Raw genomic sequence first — 19,474 nt, 5'->3', positions numbered from 1 at the left:
TTATGCCTGGTGTAGGGTTTACTCCTTAGCCTTGTATTTTCCTGAAGATATCCTGCAAAGCAGCAGAGGTTTAGGGTCAGAGTTGTCCTTCTCCTACCTTCCAAGTGAGAGCTGGACCATAAAGAAGGCTGGTCACCGAAGAATGGATGCTTTTGAATTCTGGTGCTGGAGGAGACTCTTGAGAGTCCCATGGACTGCAAGAAGATCAAACCTCTCCATTCTGAAGGAAATCAGCCCTGAGTGCTCACTGGAAGGACAGATCCTGAAGCTGAGGCTCCAAGACTTTGGCCACCTCCTGAGAAGAGAAGACTCCCTGGAAAAGACCCTGATGTTGGGAAAGATGGAGGGCCCAAGGAGAAGGGGACGACAGAGGACGAGATGGTGGGACAGTGTTCTCGAAGCTACCAGCATGAGTTTGACCAAACTGTGGGAGGCAGTGGAAGACAGGAGTGCCTGGTGTCCATGGGGTCACAAAGAGTCGGACACGACTAAATGACTAAACAACAACAATGAATGATACTGTTATATTGTGTTTGATGTTATATTCTGGTCCTTTTATTCGCCTTGAGCAGCACCTGGCGAAACAGGCAGGTCCTGTATACCTGAAGGAGCGTCTCCACCCCCATCGTTCTGCCCGGACACTGAGGTCCAGCTCCGAGGGCCTTCTGGCGGTTCCCTCATTGTGAGAAGCAAAGTTACAGGGAACAAGGCAGAGGGCCTTCTCAGTAGTGGTGCCCGTCCTGTGGAACGCCCTCCCACCAGATGTCAAGGAGACAAACAACTACCAGACGTTTAGAAGACATCTGAAGGCAGCCCTGTTTAGGGAAGCTTATAATGTTTAATAGACTATTGTATTTTAATATTTTGTTGGAAGCCTTCCAGAGTGGCTGGGGAAAGCCAGCCAGATGGGTGGGGTATAAATACAAAATTATTATTATTATTATTATTATTATTATTTACTAAACAAGTCGCTAGTCCTCAGGCTCCTTATTTGGCTACTGAGAGACAGACAAAACTTGACTCCGCTCACACCATTAGACATTGAGTGAATGTCCTTTCCTCTCAAGGGAATTGTGAGTGTGTTTCATCCAACCCCAAATGAGACCCTGGTAGGAGAGGTACAATCATCCTGGAGTTGGAAGGGACCCTACAAGGGTCATCTAGTCCAACCCACTGCAACGCAGGAATCTCAACTAAAGCATCCACGACTAGGGTTGCCGTATTTCAAAAAGCAAAATTCCTGACACCCCCAAATTGTTGAGCTTTTTCGGGGGAACCTCACCCCCAAAATAGTGTTTTTAAGCTTTAGGAGCGGTTTCTGCTGCTTTTTCCATTGCGTTGCCATACATCCGGGTTTTCCCTGATGTTTTGACAATTCAGCAATATATACACACACACACACACCTGACTCCATCCAATCTCTGCTTAAAAACCTTCAATGTAGTAGAGTCCGCAACTGACCAAGGGGCGCTTAAACGTGTTGAATAGTTGCCTAAAGGCAATTTTGAGGCCCTGAACTGTTCCAATAATTTGAGCTTCCTTAGCCCTATTTATGGATGGGTGGAAGGCAGGCAACAGTTACTGGAAGATGCAGGAATTGCACTCAGCCCATGCTCAGAGGCACACTGCAGCTCAGCTGTGGGAAAGAGCTCTCTTTGGGTGAGCGCCACAGGACCCAGAAAGGCACTTAAGAAGAAAACAAATTAATTCTTCAGCTTCTGTTGACCTGTTTTATTTGACTGTTGTTCTCCTTAACCATGATGGGTAGGCAAACTAAGACCCGGGGGCTGGATCCGGCCCAATCACCTTCTCAATCTGGCCCGCAGTCCGGGAATCAGTGTGTTTTTACATGAGTAGAATGTGTGCTTTTATTTAAAATGCATCTCTGGGTTATTTGTGGGGCATAGGAATTTGTTTATTTTTTAAAAAAAAAATAGTCTGGCCCCCCACAAGGTCTGAGGGACAGTGGACCGGCCCCCTGCTGAAAAAGTTTGCTGACCCCTGTGACACACAGTGTTGCTCGTGAAATTATAGAACCAAAAGAGACCACAAAGGGCATCTAGTCCAACCCCTTCCAATGCAGGAATCCATTTGCCCAACTTGGGAATCGAACCCTCAATCCTCAGAGTGAGAGTCTCATCCTCTACCAGCGGAGCTATCCTGCAGCTATTTCAGAACGTTTTCAAATAGGAAGCCAGGAATCTGCTTTATCCTGCGTCAGACCATGCTCCATATAGCTCCATACTGTTGACACGGACCGGCAGCAGCTCTCCGGGGTTTCCGACGGGGGACATTCCCAACCCTATCTGACGACGAGGAGGACTGAACAGGGAATGTCTGCACGCAGAGCAGCCGTTCCACTCCTGAACCACAGCACTGCTCTTTAAAATGAAGTCAAGATTCCAGTCCTCATTGTTCCGCAGAACGGCATGATTCTACAAAAAAGGCTTCTAACGCGGGGAAGGCTGGCCTAGGAATTAAATCCTGCCGCGGGGCTCAGTCCTGCAACACCCCCCTCCAAAAAATAATAATCAGATCCTTCCTTTTCAGATCCTTCGCTTCTCCAACCAAAACAATGTCTGAACTCTACAAACGCTGAAGTCTCGCCGATTTACCCCAACGCAACTTTGCCACCCCAAGCCGGATCCGCCCCGCCCTCCAACCCCAACGGGTCTACTCCGAGCAGGGCTCTCTCTCCAACCCCCCCCCCCCCGTTGCATTAGCAAAGTGCTGAGTTGGGTCTTTTTTTTTTTGCTTCCTTATCTCCCTCCTCCATCCTGCGCCCTCCTCTCCCTCACCGCCCTGCTATCCGGAGGAACCTGAAGGTCACCCGGACCCTCTTGCTCCTCGTGCCCCGGTCCTGCCTCCTGCCGCCCGAGGCCCCGATCCCAGTTTTCGCGGCGGCGGCCGCCGAGGGAGGCGAAGGCGGGCCTGGCCGGGCCGGGCGAGGCGAGGCGGAGCTGCGCGCAAGGGCGCCCGGCGCAGATTGGCGCGCCCTGCTGCAAGGGGCGGGCTGGCCTGCGCTGGGGCGTTGAGTTACGAGCCTGTGCCTTGCCAGGGGCTTTGTTTGTAAGCTTTCTCGCCGTCTCTCCACCTCTTTTTCCCCCTCTCTCTCCCCCCACCCCTGCCTTATGCCTTTCCTTCCTCCAGCTCAGCCATCGGAGCTCCACGCAAGGCATCTAATTCTTTAAGTCCTCTCCAGGCGCGCAGAGAATCTTGCACCAGATTGATCCTTATTTTTTTATTTTTTGTACTGGCTCTGCCTTTTCAGAACCACACTCTTTCTTCCCTCCCTCCTTCCCTCGGACGGTTCGCCCCATCCCTTCTCCTCTGCAGAGGCGAGGAAAGGAGCTCCTGGATTCCCAAGGTAAGGCAATATCTCCTTCTTTTCTTTCTTTCTTTCCGGGAGGCGGGTGGCATTCATTTGGCGAGGATGCGCTTGGGGCTTGTATTGCCAAGCGCGCTCTGGCGATGGTCTTTTCGCTGCGGCGGCGGCGGCTGGCGCGCGGGGTGGCTTGCATCTAGTCACCCCCAAAAAGGAAAGGAAAAAAACCTCAACCCCCCCTCTTCAACCTTCCCAAAATACAACAAACCGTTCTCCTGTAGCCCCCAAACCAGCGCGCGCCCTCTCTCTTTGCGCGTCAGTTCCGATCCACTCCGAGGATCGCGAAACAGAACACCCCCCTCAGTTTCAACTTTAGAAGCTGGTCGATTTCATTGCCCACCCCCTTTAAATAAATAAATAAACGCACGCACTTTTTTTTTTAAAAAAAATTGCATTAGATGTTTAACAAGAAGAACAAGCGTCACTTTTCCAAAAAGAAAAACCATCAGAGCTTCAATTGCAGTGTCCGTAATAGTAACCAATAACTGGTTGGGTGTTAAGCAAAAACAAAATCGTCAAGGAATAATACACGAATTTAAAATTGCATTCTGTTTGTGTTTCTGTTAATATTCTATTTGCACGACTACTTCGCCCAGCTTGCGCCACTGTTTGGAACCCAAAGCGCCTCGTAAGTCAATTTCCTGGTGAGAAATTTCGCCCAGAGCTGCTGACGGCGAAATTATACCTGGTGAACTTCCAGCTCTGTTGCTTTGGCTTTCGGCTCCGTTGTTGCTCTTGGCTTGGAAACTTCTCCTCCGAGAAAGGCAGGGAGGATGAAGTGGCGGTGGTGGTTACGGGCAGGAGCTGAGATCCTCGAATTATCTCTCTTGTCTTCTTGGGGGACTTCGGTTTACTTTCAAGGGATCAAGCCACGAGCTTGTTTTCCAGTCGGACTCTCCTTTCCTCCCCAAATAACCAGGCTATTATTTTGGTGTGTGTGTGCGCGCTGAAGGGGGCAAGCAACACAGAGAGAAAAAGTGTCTGTGTGTGTGTGTGGAGTTGGCTGGAGTTCCAGGACTCCCATCCTGCGGCCAAAAAAACTCTTGTTTTGAAACAATTAAGTGAAGCCAAAACTCACACAGCTGGAGAATTGTAACTGAGCTCCCTTCCTAGCCGGAGAGGGGAAAGGGGGAGGAGGCGCAGTCAAAGGAGCCAGCTCTGAAACTCTTTTTTTGTGGCATTGATCTTGGACAAAGTAGGCTCAGCTGACTTCTGGGACTGCCAGAATCCAAGAAAAAGTGGGGGGGGGGGGAGACACACACACACAAAGGGTTGAATCTAATGCTAGCCCTACTCTGAGTAGACCTTTTGCAGTAAATAGACTTGGCAAACTTTGGTTCCCCTTTTGTTTGTAAACGCTTAGATGAGGTTGGTTTTGTTTGTGTTTTTAAATGCAATGGAGCGGTATATAAATGTTGCGGAACGAAATGAGTTTTAATTTTGATGTGTTTTTCCCTGAGTTGAGTTGAAGAATCTGGAGATCAGGACAAAGGGGTGTGTGTGTGTGTGTGTGTGTGTGTGTGCTTCTACAGCCTCCTGTTCTCCCAGTGGCCAACCAGATGATGATGATGATGATGATGATAAATAAATAAATTATTATTTCTACCCCGCCCATCTGGATGGGGTTTCCCCAGCCACTCTGGGCGGCTTTCAACAGAAGGTTAAGAACAAAATAAAACTTCAAACGTTAAAAGCTTCCCTAAGCAGGGCTGCCTTCAGACAGTCTTCTAAAATTCTAAAAGATGCCTCTGTGGGAAGTGCCCCACCCCCCAGCCGGACCCGAGTTCAAGAGAACTCTCTCCCCCTCCTGTGATTTGCAGCGCCTGGTAGAACTGGGAAACGCTTGGAATTCTGGAGAGCTGCTGCCAGTCAGTGCAGGGAATGCTGAGGTAGATGGACTCCGTAGAAGGCAGCTCCCAATGTTCCTGGTAGTAAGGCAGAAAAGACCTTTGAAAGGGCCCTCCTTTACCTGTTCCTGATATGGGGCTCTTTTGATGTGCACAAACCTTGCCAAACTCTGTGTGGGGCTGACTTCTGAGCACGCCCTCATTAGGATTTGTATTCCTCTTTTTTTAAAAAAAAATATTTTTATTAAACAACATAACAAATTATCAGTCCAAATAATTAGTTATATTATTTTTTCCCATTCCCCCTCAGCTCCCCTCTCTGTTTTTTTTACCCATATTGTTCTCTGCATGTTATAAAATTGTACATATCCTTGCCTTGTCTATCATAAAGGTAAAGTGACCCCTGACCATTAGGTCCAATCGTGACTGACTCTGGGGTTGCGGCGCTCATCTCGCTTTATTGGCCGAGGGAGCCGGCGTACAGCTTCCGGGTCATGTGGCCAGTATGACTAAGCCGCTTCTGGCGAACCAGAGAAGCACACAGAAACGGCGTTTACCTTTCCGCCGGAGTGGTACCTATTTATCTACTTGCACTTTGATGTGCTTTCAAACTGCTAGGTTGGCAGGAGCAGGGACCGAGCAACGGGAGCTCACCCCATCGTGGGGATTCGAACCGCCAACCTTCTGATTGGCAAGCCCTAGGCTCTGTGGTTTAACCCACAGCGCCATCCGCGTCTATCATATGTTCAACTAATAAATTTGTGGATGTTTCAAGGAGTCCAGATCATTCTGTAGTCATTTTAGGTCATTTGTAAAAAGTTCCCGTACTTCCTTGAAGTCGTCCTCATCACACAGTTTGTATGTCGATTTAGCCCATTCCGCATAGTTCATCAGTTTTTCTTGCCATTGTTCTTTCATGGGGTTTCCTCATTCTTCCATCCTTGTGCTAGCAAGACTCTTTCCATCATTAGGATTTGTCTTCCGAGCTGGAGGTTTCCATCCCTTCCAGAACCCCATTCATTCCCACCTGGTCCTTGCGACAGAGATGGTAACTGAGGGCTGAAATGGTTTGTTAATTCCAGGTGGGGAAGGGGAATACACTGAGATGGGCCTAATCCTGTGGGCATGTTGTATAGATCACTGCAGAGGTTGCTAAACTGTCCCAAGGATGGAGAGCCACCTGTGGCCTGGTCCTCCAGGTGTTGGCGTATTCCAACCCCCACCATCATCCCTGAGCCAGCCCAACAACATCTGTACAGCCACTGATACTCCACCTGCCCATGTGAAATGAATGGCAATAGTAGCTTTCCAGAAACTTTGCTCCTGAGGAATAATAGTAATGTATACCTGAAGGACGCGGGTGGCGCTGTGGGTTAAACCACACAGAGCCCAGGGCTTGCCAGGCAGAAGGTCGGCGGTTCGAATCCCCGTGATGGGGTGAGCTCCCGTTGTTCGGTCCCTGCTCCTGCCAACCTAGCAGTTCGAAAGCACATCAAAGTGCAAGTAGATAAATAGGTACTGCTCCGGCGGGAAGGTAAATGGCGTTTCCGTGCGCTGCTCTGGTTCGCCAGAAGTGGCTTAGTCATGCTGGCCTCATGGTCCGGAAGCTGTATGCCGGCTCCCTCGGCCAATAAAGCGAGATGAACGCTGCAACCCCAGAGTTGGCCACGACTGGACCTAATGGTCAGGGGTCCCTTTATACCTGAAGGAGCGTCTCCACCCCCATTGTTCAGCCCGGACACTTAGGTCCAGCTCTGAGGGTCTTCTGACAGTTCCCTCATTGCGAGAAGCGAAGTTACAGGGAACCAGGCAGAGGGCCTTCTCGGTGGTGGCACCTACCCTGTGGAACGCCCTCCTATCAGATGTCAAGGAAATAAACAACTATCTGACTTTTAGAAGAAATCTGAAGGCAGCCCTGTTTAGGGAAGTTTTTAATGTTTGATCTTTTATTGCGTTTTTAATGTTCTGTTGAGAGCCACCCAGATGGGCGGTGTATAAATAATAAATTCTTATGATGATGATGATGATGATGTTATAAGACAGCATGGGGCTTGCTTTGAACTTTAGTCAGAACCCAGTTCCCAGCAGAGCATTCAGCCCCAGAAATACAGGGAACACCACCCAAGGCAGTGTCTCTGAGCACGGGCAGAGTGTCTTATCTGTGGCAACTTCTGGAAAGGTTTGTCAGATCGTATGAGCAGGTGGTTTGGGGTTTTTGTGTGTGTCAGATTTGCACTCTCTTAATTGTCAGAGAAGTTGTGAACTGGGTGGGTGTTTGTGTCCATGGGCAGTTATGGGAGAAATGGGGGTGTGGTCTCACCCCTTTGGCAGGGGGTGCAATCACAGGCCTAGCCCCCTAGGATGACCCAGGGGTTGTCTCCAAATAATTTTCACTCTGAGTAGACCCATTGAAAGGAAGGAACCTAAGTTGGTGATGCCCATTGATTTTGATGGGCCTGTTTCAGTGGTTCCCGGAGTGATCAGCCCTGCCTTGGGGGGGCGGTGGGATAATTTAGGGGGGCACTTAGAAGCAGGGGGACTGGAGGTGGTGATTCAAGTCTCCTGCTACGTGGCTTTAAACCAGACCTAGGGGAAACTGCTATTTCTCCATCAAGCCCAACCATCGCATTAAGAATTTACCGCGTGTTGAAGTACAGCAGTTACTAAATGTGACATTGAAGATTCCTGCTAAATGACTATCAGACTTTGAGAAGCTGGTGGCACTGGATCGAATTCATCAGTTCTGTTGAACTGAGCTAAATAGTTTTAATTGGATTTTGAACAAACGTGCAGTTAATTGTTCTGAATGTCGTCATGTTGTTATCTTCCCTAGTGAGTCGTGCAAACTGCTATTCCAAATTGTTATTATTTAATTAAATTTGTACATTGCTTAAACTTGCCCAAGGCAACATGCCCCAAATAATGCTTTTTCTAGGGTAAGGGGATGAGTTTATGGCACCAAGGGGGCAGTGCCCCCCATAATTTGGGGAGCCACTGGAGTTTTCTGAGTAGGACTAGCCTTGCCTGCAGCTCCTGGGTCCCGCCGTTGCCTCTGCCACAGACCTCATCACAGGCTCTCGTTCATAGGGAAATAAAACAGGGACTTCTCTGTGGTGGCCTCTTGTGGCTTTCAATATCTTCCCTAGAAAGGAGGAAAGTGTGTGGGCCTCCTCTGCATGGGCGTTCAGGAGAACCCCAAAGGCATGTTTTCGTTCTGCTCCACATTTCTAATAACTTGTTTTACTGGTTGTTGACGGGCGATAGCTCAGTCGGTAGAGCTCAGGGTTGGGAGTTTGAGCCTCAAAAGATTCCTGCATCGCCGGGGGTTGGACTAGATGATCCTTGTGGCCCCTTACAGTTCTAGCATTCTATGGAGCTGTTTTGTTACTTTGCTGAGATTTTAAGAACTTTGGAGGGTGGGACCACTATGTTGTTGTTTTTATTGATTCAAGTTGTCTGTTGTCTCTTCATCTTAAATCTTGGCGGTGTGGACACCCTGGAAAGTGTGTTTGGGGGGTTGGTGGTCCATGTTCGTTTTTAACCTGTTGAACAAATGCATTCAAACATCGCAGGCCTACCTCACAGGGGTGTTTTTGTAAGGCTGTCGATGGGAATAAGGGAATGTTCTGCCTGTTTGAAAGAGCAGTAGATAAACTTGAAGATTTTTATGCTTGAAAGTGAATTCTTCAAGGAGCACCTTCTGGTTTTGATTTTTTATAAAAGGTTAATAGAGAACCAGCCCCTTTTGTGTTCGCTTTCAAAATATTTCCTCCAAGTGGCCAGAGTCCACACTCCAGCCGTACAACAACCCTGTCGGGTAGTTTAGGCTGGGAGACTGAGATTTTCACCCAAGGGGACTTACATTTGTCTCCGACAAAGTTCTATTCAAAGCAAAGCCACTAGCTCAGAGTAGACCCATTGACTAACACGACTAACTTAGAGCCATCCGTCTCAATAGGTTCACGCTAAGCAGAACTTAGTTGGAAACCACCCATTGAAATTAGTGTTCCCCAGAGTTACACCTTTGATTATTTTAAGTGGGTCACCTCTGAGTAGGGCCATTGTGTTGGCCTCCAGAGAGGTTTTCTTGCAAACCGCTTAGAGGTTTTCTTACAATCAAGCAGCCCCAAATTTTGTGAAGTAAATAATACTCAAAGCTCTCGGCTTTTGCTCTAGTAAACTGTGGTTATCCGTGAAGCTTCACTTTTACTTAGTTATTTTAATCAGGGGATCATAGAGTCGTAGAACTGTAGAGTTGGAAGGGGCTATGAGGGTCATGTCCAAAGTCCGTTTTGGGGGCCTAATCTGGCCTGCCGGTCGGTTTCATCCCGCCCCTGTAGCAGTTGATTTCCTGGGGTAAAATCCTAAAAAAAACCTCAACAATTTCAATCCCAAAAAAATCCTAAAAAGCAACAACTTTGGTCGGCCCTCACGGCCCTTCATTTCATCAAATCTGGCCCTCTTTGAAAAAAGTTTGGACACCACTGCTAGTCCAACTCACTGCAAGGAGGAATCTTTTGCCCAACATGGGGCTTGAACCCACGATTAAGGGTCTCATGTTCTACCACCTTTAGCCGTATTTTGAGAGGCGTCTTTTGCCAGGGGAGGGGTCCCAGTTCCAGACGGTTAACCTCCAGTTTCTCTCCCTGCTCCAGGGGTGGGGTGCCAAGTGGAAGCAGGGGCGTGCGATGACGAAGAGTGCAGTTTGATCTGGATGCTTGCATACTTTCCCGCCAGTTTAGTTGCCCTCCAAAGAAATCCTGTGGGTGAAGCTTTTCCCTTGAACAGAGCCCCTTGCGAGCAAAACCGCACATGTTGAATTTTGCCTGCTTAAAGTAGATTGCTAGGAGGGGGGAGTTAATTACGAACAGGGAAAAAAATCAAGGCACCGCTCCCCTAAGTCGCTTCCTCTGCCTATCGCTCTATCTTCCTATATGCATAAAAACTGAAGGCTGTCGTCACGCAGCCCCCATTGGAGGATATGCAGTGCTGCATCACAGCCCCAGATTTGCATGAAGCAGTGGGGTTGGGAAGGTGGAAGGCAAGCTTGGGGAATTGCATGGGGTGGGAAGGGGAAACTCGGGGGGGGGGGTTAATGGGGTGTGGGAATGGCAGGAAGTTTGGTGAGCAGATCCGGCAAGGGCACAACCCCCTATCCACACACACAACCCACAGATACACACAATTTTTACGGGCAAGTTTTGTGAAAACATCCCTCTGTTTCCTGCTAGCAGCGTGCTCGGAAAAACTAGCTGGAAAGTTGTTGTTTTTTAAATCCTATTTGTCGTCCATTTTCTCCCCTAGCCTGCCTTAGCCGTAGTTTTTAAAGCAGGAATCATGACCCCATAGCCCCTGAAAAGAGGTTGCTGGACTCCCAACTGCCCACTGAGCCTGCTGGCCACAGACTCCCAGTTTTAAAGTTTTGAAAGGTTACTTAAGGAAGCTTTCCCCCTAGAATGTTTCTTAGCAGGGATTTGGGCGAGAGGGGAATTTAATCGCCTTGGTTTCTGCAGAGAATGGGGGGGGGGCTGTTGCTCCTCACTTAATCTGAAGGGTCCATTGCCCTCGTTCTGTCAAGCGACGCCGAGATGCCGTGAGGGGCTTTCGCTGCTGGTGGCTCGCTATCCGCTCCTGCGATTAATTTGGGGATAAGGCTGGCGTTTCGGCGGCTCGTTCGTTTATTTATTTATTTTCAAAATCCCTTTCGCCCAAGAAAAGAGTAAGATCAGGGCTGTGAGCAAGGCGAAAACATTTCGTACGCGGAGCAACAGTTTTAAAAGCGTGCTTTTATTGCGTAGTTCCTTGAAAAACGAAAATGAAAATGGGATAATTTATTTATTTGATGCATTCACATCCTGCTTTTTCCTTCATGGTTCCTCCCTCCCTCCTCTCTTATTTACCACAACAACCCTGTCAGGTAGGCGAGGCTGAGAGAGAGTTTACGACTAGTCGAAGGTCCAGGGAAAATAACTTCATGGCTGAGAGGGGATTTGAACGCAGTTCTTTCTCTCTTTCTCAGGCTTTTAGGTCTTCCTGTGGGCTGTTCCCCTAATTCTGCATGTGTGTGGACTCTTCCCGGTTTTCCAGAGGAAGTGCAGTCTGCACTTTCTCAGAGACCCTCTTCTTCTTTTAATCCCTGGATGGGACAGGGTTAAGCTGGAGCATCGAAGATTCATGAACCGCATCCGGGGCATGAATTAAGTCCTGGGTTTTGAATGGATGGGAAATCCCAGTGCCTTTTCTCATAGCATTAAGGCTGCATCGAACAAGCTTACGGATCGATATGCGTTGAACGAGCTGCAAGGTTAATAATTTCTGCAACAATTGATGTTGCTTATATAGATTTCGGGCAGGAGGACAAGGAGGGGCCCAAAGACCGAGGATGGGCAGCTGGCGGTTGGGGGAGCAGAAAGTCAGGGAATCGATCGGACTTGAGTTGAGTTTTGGAAAGCTGATAGAACCGCTCCGATCATCGTTTTTCGCCTCTGTCGAAATTTGGGAGGTCTCCAGTTCATCGGTGTCTGCCTGCTTTTGTTACCACGTGGAGATTCCCTTACAGGGAATGTGGATCAAATATCTTGATGTCTTGAGTGCTGCTGTTTCGAGGGAGACCCTTGATGTTCCAATTAATAATAATAATAATTTATTATTTATACCCCGCCCATCTGGCTGGGCTTCCCCAGCCACTCTGGGCGGTTTCCAACAAAATATTAAAATACAGTAATGCCTCAAACATTAAAAGCTTCCCTAAACAGGGCTGCCTTCAGATGTCTTCTAAAAGTCTGGTAGTTGTTGTTCTCTTTGACATCTGGTGGGAGGATGTTCCACAGGACAGGCACCACCACTGAGAAGGCCCTCTGCCTGGTTCCCTGTAACTTGGCTTCTCACAGGGAGGGAACCACCAGAAGGCCCTCGGCGCTGGACCTCAGTGTCTGGGCAGAACAATGGGGGTGGAGATGCTCCTTCAGGTCTACTGGGCCTTCGAGGCCATTTAGGGCTTTCAAGGTCAGCACCAACACTTTGAATTGTGCTCGGAAACGCACTGGGAGCCAATGTAGGTATTTCAGGACCGGTGTTATGTGGTCTTGGCGGCCGCTCCCAGTCACCAGTCTAGGTGCCGCATTCTGGATTAGTTGTAGTTTCTGGGTCACCTTCAAAGGTAGATTTCCAGAAGGGGGTTGCCCTGTTAACAAAATCACCTGTCTCCAACCAACCTGGACTCAACATTGATTTACAGTTGTACCTTGGAAGTCGAATGGAATCCGTTCCAGAAATCCGTTCGACTTCCAAAACGTTCAGAAACCAAAGTGCGGCTTCCGAAGCCGCGGAACCCGTATTCAAGTTCCAAAGAACGTTTGCAAACTGGAACACTCACTTCTGGGTTTGCGGCATTCGGGAGCCAAAACGTTCGGCTCGCAAGGTGTTTGGGGTCCAAGGTACGACTGTTTTGAATTTCTATCCTAACTTTCTCCCAAGGAGCGCACGGTGATTTGCCTGGTTCTCCCTGCCCTCGTTTCTGTTTGTTAACATTTTTATTAATTTTCCAAAAACAACACAAAAACATCACCAACAAATTTTTAAACCATAACTTTGGCTTGGTTTCCTTGGTTAGAACTTATTCACGCACATCCTTAAAACCTTATATGCTTAATAATTCAGATTTTCAACCTTTTTCATCTTATTACAAGTGACTTTTGAAAGTTATACTAATGTAAAGGTCTATACACAAAGCTTAAAAGATATGCATTGAACTACCCCCTTTTTTAGAATTCCCTGCCCTCGTTTAGTGCCCACAACAACCGTGCGATGTTTTGCGAGGGTGAGGCAGACAGTGACTGCCCCAAAGTCAGCCAGTGAGCAGTGAGCTACATGGCCAGTGGGGATTTGAACCCTCGTCTTTCCCATGTCCAACACTCTAAGCATCACAGAAGTTGACCTACTGGGAAATGAATGAACCGAAGTTTAATGAACCTTGGGAATGCCCAAGGGAATAAGGCTCAGAGCCTTATTGCTGGTGGGACGGCGAAGGATGGTCAGAGAAAGAAGAGGGAGAAGATTGGGACAAGGAGGTGTTGGAAGTTGAAGGGGTTTCTTATCGCGGCAAAATGGAAGAGTAATGAAATCCTCTTTATACAAGATTGGATCCAAAAGCTGACAGAATATGCCGAATTAGACAGTTTATCAGAAAAAATACAGAATAAATCAAAACAGGGATTTGTCTCAAAATGGGAGGTTTTCAAAGAATATTTGAAAAATAAATATAGGGGTTTAAATTCTGTTGCAGCATTCAAGGAACTTCAGTAATAGTTGCAAGGTAGATATAAGAAATTAGATATATTAAGAAAAAGTTTTAATTATGATAAATTGTGTATTGGCAATAAGTAATATGAAATCGAAACATGGAATAGACGGGAGGTTGGGTTAAGACCAATTTATGTTTTATTGTTTGTTAAGAAAATTATGTGTCTATGGTTATTCCTGTGTGTAATTTGGTATTTGTGTTTTTTCGTTTTTTCTTGCTGTATCAATAAATAAATTTTAAAAAAGGAAGTTGAAGGGGTAACAGGGCTTTGTGAGAAGGGAGAGTCTGTGTCAGAGAGCAGTCCAGAATCAGAGGCAGGAGAGGAGTCTGTCTGGTGAAGAGTCACAGGTGCCTCTCCCTTTGGCTGTGACAAGCTCCCCTCTCTCCTGGTCACCCAGGACCAGTAGAGGCATGAAGCGGCAGGAGCAAAGGTAGACATGCCAGTGTAGTCTCAGATTTCTTGGGGAAAACCACAGAGAGGAGGTGACTTGTGGGCTGGGGGAGGCAGGCACCTTCAGTCTATCTCGTAGGGGCAAGACCATGGGTAGGCAAACTCAGGCCTGGGGGCCAGATGCGGCCCAATCACCTTCTCCATCTGGCCCGTGGATGGTCTGGCAATCCGCGTGTTTTTACATGAGGAGAATGTGCCCTTTTATTTAAAATGCATCTCTGGGTTATTTGTGGGGCACAGGAATTCGTTCATCCCCCTCCCATATAGTCCGGCCCCCCACAAGGTCTGAGGGACAGTGGACCGGCCCCCTGCTGAAAAAGTTTGCTGACCCCTGGGCAAGACCTTCCAAGGTAGACTTGCTGTGCTCACTAGGCCTGGCACCCCTGAGCAGACCTTGTTTCTTCTCATAAAGAGTTATCTTCACGTAACGCCGTGTGATTTATTGCTGGCTCGCTCCTGGCAGTTAGCCACGGCCATGTCTTTCAGTGGGTCCGCGGGACTAACATCGAACACAGCCCCGACAAATTCATAATATTTTTGTGGGCCACGGCCCCTTTCAGATGCGTGGAGCGTGATCTTGAGTTACAGGTCCGAGGTGGAGGCGTAGAAGGTTGTAAAACAACGAGGTCAGGGGGAACAAGCAGAGAATTGCAGGCAGGGATAATCGCCGAACAAAAAAAGCTGTTGATACTGCAGGCGTCCTGGCATCGGTAAGCCAACTGACCCGGGTAACACGCTAAGAACGCTTCATTCTCAGGTCATAAATGATCACACCAAACCTCTGGGTGCTTTATAATTCAGCAGATTCACTTGGCAGCCTCTCTTTGAAGTTCCTTTGCTCCAGGGTGGCCACTTTAAGGAAATTTGCAGAGTATCCTGGGAGGCTAAAATTCGCCCCCCCCCTTCCGCCGACCAGCTTTTGAATATTGAAGCGGCAGTGAAACATTGCTGTTCGTTATGTAATTATATCTCTGTCTCTGCTGTTCTGCATTTCCCTTTCCTTCTGATCTCTCCATTCGCAGCTCTCCCTCCAAAAAAACACACCAGTAATCATCACTGCCCTCTGAGAATCTGCTTCCCGGTATGTGCTGAAATAGACCGCAGTCTGTACAAGATCTCCTGCCCTGCTGGCGTTCAAGGCGCCCAAAACCCTTAATTATAATTTTTGCTGCTCTCTAGCTGTGTGATCGCCTCACTGTGATCCTCTTAGATCAGGGGATCTTGGGGCCGCATTCTGTTCTGGCCAACCTTCCGGGGGCCACATGTGGATGGTGGGTGGGGCCAGAGGCATAGTGGGTGGAGCAAGATTATTAATATTTATTATTTTTATTTATTACTCATCCTTTACCCTGAGGTCCCAGGGAGCGTAGCAGCCATTTAAGGCCTAACATTAAAAAACTGTTTGAAACCAGTTACAGCCCCCAGAACAGAGTATTTTCATAAAAACACATATCTCAGGGGTCAAAGAGGGGAGTCTTCAGCATTCATCGAAAGCTGTAAAATGAAGGCACCTGGTGCAACGCTAGCTGAGAGATTCCTACAACTTAGGGGCCACCACAGAGAAGGCTCTCTCCTATGCCACCACTGCTGAGCTCCTAAAGGTCCTCTTAATCTCAAAAGCAGCTCTGAGGATCGGGCATAGCTGTCAACGTTTCCTTTTTTGGGGGGGAAATCCCCTTATTCCAAATAGGATTCCTCGCAAGAAAAGGGAAATGTTGACAGCTATGGGATCGGGCCATAATAATAATAATAAATTTTATTTATACCCTGCCAGAGCTGGGTTCAGGGCGGCTAACACCAATAAAATCACAGTAAAAAACATGATAGGGGAAAAAGAAAAAAGAAAAAAACCCAATTTAAAATACAGGGTAAACTGCAATTTAAAATGCGGCCTCATTTTAATAATAGTCCATAGATCAAAACCGTAAGGGGAGGGAAACATAAGGGTCAGACTGAGTCCAAATCAAAGGCCAGGCGGAACAGCTCTGTCTTGCAGGCCCTGCGGAAAGATGTCAAGTCCCGCAGGGCCCTGGTCTCTTGTGACAGAGCTTTCCTCCAAGTCGGGGCCAGCACTGAAAAGGCCCTGGCCCTATTTGAGACCAATCTAACCTCCTTGCGACCTGAGAATCACAGAACTATAGAGTTGAAAGGGGACCCACGCGGTCATCTAGACCAACCCGCTGCAATGCAGGAATCTCAGCATCCATGACAGGTGGCCACCCCACCTCTGCTTAAAAACCTCCAAGGAAGAAGAGTCAATGACCGCCTCTCATGGGAGCCCTTTCCACCGTCAAACAGCTCTTACCCTCAGAAAGTTTTTCCTGGTGTTTAGCTGGAATCTCCTTTCTTGTAACCTGGGTTTGAGTCCTACCCTCTGGAGCCAGAGGAAATCAGCTTTCTCCGTCTTCCACCAACAGCCCTCTAGATATTTGAAGACGGCTGTCTTATCACCTCTCCGTCTTCTCTTCTCCAGGCTAAGCACCCCTCCATCCTTCAACCATTCCTCATCAGGCGTGGCTTCCAGAGCCTCAGTCGTCTTGGCCCGCCCTCCTCTGCGCATGTTCCAGGGCCACTCTGGAACGGATTTGTTCTCCAACCCCAACCCCTTTCTTGGGAGCAAGGATCCTGAGTTCGGATCATGGCCCAGCTTGCGGGTGCAGGCAGCAGGAGGGAGGTGGGTGGTGTTCGATGCCAGCAAGGCTCACTGTGGAAGCCATTTTTTATTTTTTACTTTCAAAAATAATTACAAATAAGCTGGTGTGCAGAAGGGAACATCTCAACTGGCTCGTTCCAGTTGCGCCGTTAACGAGTGACAGCTGATTTCTGCATCGTTAATTGCTAATCAAGCCAGACGAATATCCCACCGGGAAGAGGAAAATGAGCCAAAGGCAAAGTGAAGCTTAGGAGGAAGGTTTTATTGTTATTATTATTATTTTAAAGTGGGGGTGGCCTTTCTCTGCTGGCGACTGCTCTCTCTCCCCTCAATATTTCGCCTCTCCCTAGCCTTTGCAGAGCTAGTCTGCTGAGATTGCGGAAGGGGGGGTAGAATCGAAGGGTAAATTCTCTTGCACTTACCCCCCAAAAAGAAATACTGTGGAACGGTTTGGTGAAAAAGAAGGCACCTCTCTTTCTTTCTTTCTTTCTTTCTTTCTTTCTTTCTTCCCTCTCCCTCTCCTTCCTCGCTTTCTATTTTAAGGCCTCGGATTGTTCATCATAATTTTATTAAAAAGGTGACTGAGGGGAGAAATTGAATCGGCGTCTGCCGCCGCCACGTGGCTTGAATTCCCAATTAAAGAGGACACCGGCTGTGGGGAGGCGAGAGGGAGAGCGCTAAGCCTGAGGCGCAGGCCACAGGCGGGATGGTAGTCGGTAGAGGATGAGAATCTTAATCCCAGGGTTGTGGGTTCGAAATCCGCGCTGGGCGGGTTGGACTAGATGACCCTTGGGGTCCCTTCCAATCTATGACTCTTTGATCTCTGGCCTCAGCACAGCTATGATGGGTTGGGTAAGCTGAAAGGCTTGGAAAACAGAGGTGGGGAGCGGGCTGCTCTCGCACTCAGGGCCTGCCTGGGCGCTTCCTGAATTTTAACCAAATTAGTTCCTATGGTCTCGCGTTCCTCGTAAACCGATTTTGTTGTTGTTTAGTCGTTTAGTTGTGTCCAACACTTTGTGACCCCCTGGACCAGAGCACGCCAGGCACTTCTGTCCCCCGCAGTTTGGTCAAACTCATGCTGGTAGCTTCGAGAACACTGTCCCACCATCTCATCCTCTGTCGTCCCCTTCTCCTTGTGCCCTCCATCTTTCCCAACATCAGGGTCTTTTCCAGGGAGTTTTCTCTTCTCATGAGGTGGCCAAAGTCTTGGAGCCTCAGCTTCAGGATCTGTCCTTCCAGTGAGCACTCAGGGCTGATTTCCTTAAGAATGGATAGGTTTGATCTTCTTGCAGTCCATGGGACTCTCCAGAGTCTCCTCCAGCACCAGAATTCAAAAGCATCCATTCTTCGGCAATCAGCCTTCTTGATGGTCCAGCTCTCACTTCCATACATCAATGGTTGGAAAAACCATGGCTTTAACTATACAGACCTTTGTTGGCAAGGTGATGTACGACTCAGAGCAATGGATGCTCGAAGCCAAGAGACAATAAACAAGCAGACCTCTGCGTTTCAGATCTGGAGAGGGGGTGTGTGTGTGTGTGTGTGTGTGTGTGTGTGTGTGTGTGTTGAACTCTGATCAGTGATATACATTTGGCCGGGTTTTATGTGCCAGAAACGCAAACACGGACGCACAGACCCCCTCCTGCTTTCCTCCCGAGGTGTCCCAGATTGCCTGGGAGATGCCGGGATCCGTTTTTCCCACACTCGGAAACTTTGGAACGTGCCGATGCGCGCAGGGTGCAAAGTTTGCAGCTCCGAGGTTCCCGGAACAGCTGTTGGGGACGCAGCAGTTCCCAGAAAAGTCCTGCGCCCGGTCCCCTCGGGACAGAGGCTCTCTGCTGGCAGCTCCCCGGAGGGCCGGGGGAAGGACGCAGCAGCGGGACGAAAGTATGGCAGGGTCAGCCTCAGCCGCCGGACCTCCGGCCCTTCCCATGACTCTCAGGACGGCCTGCCTGGGACGATGGGAGGCCGCAGTTTGGGGGAGGGTGTGCCCTCCATCGGCAAGGCCAACAAAGCATCGTGCGGGTTGTGGGGAGTGTTTTTTCTTCGAAGCACAATAGGATGAGGACAGGGAAACTAGGAGTGATGGGTTCTCTTGTGTTCCTTCTCTCTATCTCTCTCTCTCTCTATCTCACTCACTCACTCACAAATCTCTCTCTCACACACTGATTCTCTCAAAGACACACATTGTCTCTTTCTCTCTCAGACAAACAAGATTGATTGAGCAATCAATAGATAGCTGTATCTGTCTGTCCCTCTTCTCTCTCATTCACACACAGTCTGTGTCTTTCTTTCTTTCTTTCTTTCTTTCTTTCTTTCTTTCTTTCTTTCTTTCTCTCTCTCTCTCTCTCTCTCTCTCTCACACACACACACACACACACACACACACTTCTTTTCAACCGTGAACTAGCTAGAGAGCATCATACCAATTCATTTCTCTTCCTCGTTTATCCACATCAATTCACTTCTCTTTTTTTTTAAAAAAAAAGTTCTCATGAAAATTCATCCACATCCCAGTGCAAATTTACCTGAACAGGCGGCGGTTTGAATGCAATTTTACCCAACGTCAGGGGTACCACCTTGAATTAAATAATAGGGTGGGACGTAAGCTCTGCTCCACACAACCGATCGCAAGAGGCCATTTGAATGGCAATACCCATCAACTGGGGGGGTAAGCCCCCTCAAAAATTTTATTGGAGGGGGACTGAAGAGACCTTGGCCTCTTGGAGTTGACTCCCATGCCCAGCCTACGCAGTTTTGCCCTTTCCCCCAATATGACTATTTTTATATGTTGGTTGCACAAATAATATGCATTTGTATGCATGCTTTACCATAA

At 48.3% G+C, this 19,474-nt stretch overlaps 1 protein-coding gene across 2 annotated transcripts in view; it reads left to right on the top strand.

Moving 5' to 3' along the window:
- Positions 1-2,988: 2,988 nt before the first annotated feature.
- SEMA6C (semaphorin 6C) overlaps positions 2,989-19,474 on the top strand; it is a 129,092-nt gene continuing 112,606 nt past the window's right edge. The window contains exon 1 of one of the 2 annotated variants that reach the window (XM_053370126.1): positions 2,989-3,367. The gene's annotated coding sequence lies outside the window, so the exon portion shown is untranslated. The remainder of the gene's footprint in view (positions 3,368-19,474) is intronic. The other variant, XM_053370127.1, reaches the window with a different exon arrangement.

Source organism: Podarcis raffonei, chromosome 16, assembly GCF_027172205.1.
Source record: "Podarcis raffonei isolate rPodRaf1 chromosome 16, rPodRaf1.pri, whole genome shotgun sequence".
Lineage (NCBI taxonomy): Eukaryota > Metazoa > Chordata > Lepidosauria > Squamata > Lacertidae > Podarcis > Podarcis raffonei.
Note: the sequence above shows the minus strand (reverse complement) of the source record. Positions and strands in the feature narration are given on the sequence as shown.